The sequence below is a fragment of the Procambarus clarkii genome, chromosome 16 (genome assembly GCF_040958095.1).
Source record: "Procambarus clarkii isolate CNS0578487 chromosome 16, FALCON_Pclarkii_2.0, whole genome shotgun sequence".
In the NCBI taxonomy this organism is placed as follows: domain Eukaryota; kingdom Metazoa; phylum Arthropoda; class Malacostraca; order Decapoda; family Cambaridae; genus Procambarus; species Procambarus clarkii.
In genome coordinates, this window is record NC_091165.1 from 38,507,145 (window position 1) to 38,510,528 (window position 3,384).

At 41.2% G+C, this 3,384-nt stretch overlaps 1 non-coding gene across 1 annotated transcript; it reads left to right on the forward strand.

Annotated features, from left to right (window-relative positions):
- The first annotated feature begins 488 nt into the window (after window positions 1–488).
- Window positions 489–607, forward strand: LOC138365475 (5S ribosomal RNA). The gene has a single exon (XR_011228830.1). It is a non-coding gene; the product is annotated as a 5S ribosomal RNA (ribosomal RNA).
- The last annotated feature ends 2,777 nt before the right edge of the window (window positions 608–3,384 follow it).

The window sequence follows — 3,384 nt, forward strand, 5'->3', positions numbered from 1 at the left end:
GAATGATGCTGCCGCCGCTTGAGCCGAACCTATTTATGTGCCGGCACGGTACAGAAGCTGCAACCTGGCAACTCGTCCACCAATCACGACGGTTGGTTTTACGGCTCCGAAACCTGGATCCCATATCTTCTCTAAAATAGAAGCATTTGTTCATGTTCTTTGTAAAAGTATCATAAAGCAGGACAGATGAGACAAATATCATAAAAACTGAAGAGCAGATGAGCACACACATGTATGTATTACAAAAGAAAATCCACAAATTCATTAGAAATTGGCAGGGTAGGCTGAGGAAGTAGGTAGATGTAAAATGTCTGTAAATGGCGAAAGAACATAAACCCAAGACTGAATAAACGATGTTAAATATCCATGCCAAGGAGACAAAAATATGTTAGGATACAATTACCATTAAGACACCACAAGAAGGTCCGTATCCTGCCGTGATGACTAAAAAGAGTTGGTTATTAGCCACAATGTGTAGGCAGTCTCATGCCAACGGCCATACCACGTTGAGAACACCGCTTCTCGTCCGATCAGCGAAGTTAAGCAACGTTGGGTTTGGTTAGTACTTGGATGGGTGACCGCCTGGGAACACCAAATGCTGTTGGCAATAATGTTTTTTGTTTTGTTTTGTTTTGTTTCGTTTGTTTTTGTTTGAATGGCTGGCTGGCTGGCTCCACGGGAAATTCACGGAGTTGTGTGGAATAAGGCCTGGTAAAATGAATTAATATGTATGTCATGTTTAAAACAAACTCGCTTAATATAGTGTGTGAGGCTTTATACAAAAACAAACAACCAAAACAAAACATGTTGTATATATATATATATATATATATATATATATATATATATATATATATATATATATATATATATATAGCTTAATCCGGGTTTGAACTCGCAACTCCAAGAATACGCATCACTTATATACACTTTACCACTGGACCACTGCAGGACACTTGATGCTGAGGTATCAATTTAATGACGTAAATGCCATTTCCACAAATAAATGATAATTTAAAAGTATTTGTATGTACAAATCTTTTCTGTTTAAAAGGCTACAATATAAGTTACTGATATAATTTGTGTTAATGTTTCTATACCCACAGGAAGGCATGTTTTTGCTTATATGTAAGGGGTACGGAGAAGGAATCCACAGACCATCATTCCCCTTCCCCCCCCCCCTCCCACCTACTACCACCACCACCACCACCACCACCACCACCACCACCACCACCACTACTCACCACCAATCACCACCAAACACCACCAATCACCACCACCACCAATCACCACCAATCACCACCACCACACCTAACCGAAAACCCCCTAACACATCAACCCTCCCCCCAATCAACAGGCGAAATAATAACCCTCAAATGCCTGCCTGCCTGCCTGCCAGCCAGCCAATACTAACGGTCTTCTCAGAAAGAAAATCTCTTTGTATCTGTATTACTTGATGAAATGTATGATTCTAATAATGAAAATAAATTGTTATGTCGGTTGTATGAGCATAATGACCAATATGCACATGATATGAATGAATTAAATAGTGTAGTTTTAAGTAATTAGGTTGTAGACACATTAAGCGGATATGATATTTGACGCGTCCAGAACTGGTGATTTTTGGTTTAGTTTTAAATGCACCACCACCACCACCATTGCTTCCCCAGAGCCTAATTAAGGACCGGTAAAAGGAGTCAATATGTATGTCATCTATAAAACCAAAGAATGAATAAAAACACACACACACACACCTACATAATAGTACTAGGAAGATTGTATGGCATAAAAAGAAAAAAAAGTACTCCCATTGGGTCGTTTGAACTCGCGACTTCCAAAACACCAGCCACACACCTTACCACCCAGCCACCATAGAGTTGGTATAATTGTGCAACTTTAGTTATAAAACTAAAGTTCTTATTGTCTCAAATCTTATTGTCTGTTCTATGAAAAGGCATGATGTAAATTATGTATTTTTTGAATGATTGAATTGTAGGCACATTAAGCGGATTCGATATTTGATATATCCAGAAAAGGTGATTTCTGTTCAGTTTTAAAATGCATCACCGTTAACGCTAAAGGACTGGTAAAACGACTCGATGTTTGTCATTTTTAAAATAAACACTAAAACTAGGCCCTTAACATATATAATGTTTGAATATAAATTGAATGCATATAAATACAAAGTGGGAGTGGCTGGCTGGCTGGCTGCCTGCCTGCCTGCCTGGCTGGCTGGCTGGCTGGCTGGCTGGCTGGCTGGCTGGCTGGCTGGCTGGCTGGCTGACTGGCTGGCTGCCTGCCTGCCTGCCTGCCTGCCTGCCTGCCTGCCTGCCTGCCTGCCTGCCTGCCTGCCTGCCTGCCTGGCTGGCTGCCCGCCCGCCCGCCCGCCCGCCTGCTTGCCTTGCCTTGCCTTGCCTTGCCTTGCCTTGCCTGTCCTGTCCTGTTATTGCCTTGCCTTGCCTTGCCTTGCCTTGCCTTGCCTTGCCTTGCCCTGCCCTGCCTTGGCTGCAGCTGGCTGGCTGGCCGTAAATCAACTCTTAACAACACCACACCACACCACACCATCACACCATGTTGCACTTCGGCCAATGGCACGATCGCTGCTGCTCAAACATATTCTGGTTCACAAGTATTATAATATATTATATTATATTATATATATATATATATATATATATATATATATATATATATATATATATATATATATATATATATATATATATATTCATGAAACACATTAAAACCTTGATCATTTATTCATTCATTACGTCTAGTGAAGAATTGCTTTTGTTCATTTGTATGATTAAAAATTGATAGAATATGAATTCCTCGCTTAAAGTAAAATATAAAATATATATTGGATTTATATGATTGGTTAATATTCCAAGTGATGCTGAATATCCCCTATAATTTTGTTTTGTTTGTTTGTTTGTTATGTACACATTCCAAATGAAATCAATATAAATGTTATTATTAATGTTTGAAAGTTGATTGTCTACTTGAATCTCTCTATTAAAGTGTGTGTGGCTCCGGATGGAGCCTGGTTATGGTATTTGTCGTGGTGGGTGGCAGAAGTGCTTACTTCTTCTCTGTCTTCTTTGGCAAAAGAACTGCCTGAATGTTTGGAAGAACACCTCCCTGTGCAATGGTTACGCCAGACAGAAGTTTGTTGAGTTCTTCGTCGTTGCGGATGGCCAACTGCAAGTGACGTGGGATGATACGGGTCTTCTTGTTGTCACGTGCGGCGTTACCGGCGAGCTCCAGAACTTCGGCAGCGAGGTATTCCATGACGGCTGCCAGGTAGACAGGAGCGCCAGCACCGACGCGTTCGGCGTAGTTGCCTTTACGCAGCAGACGGTGAATTCTGCCCACGGGGAACTG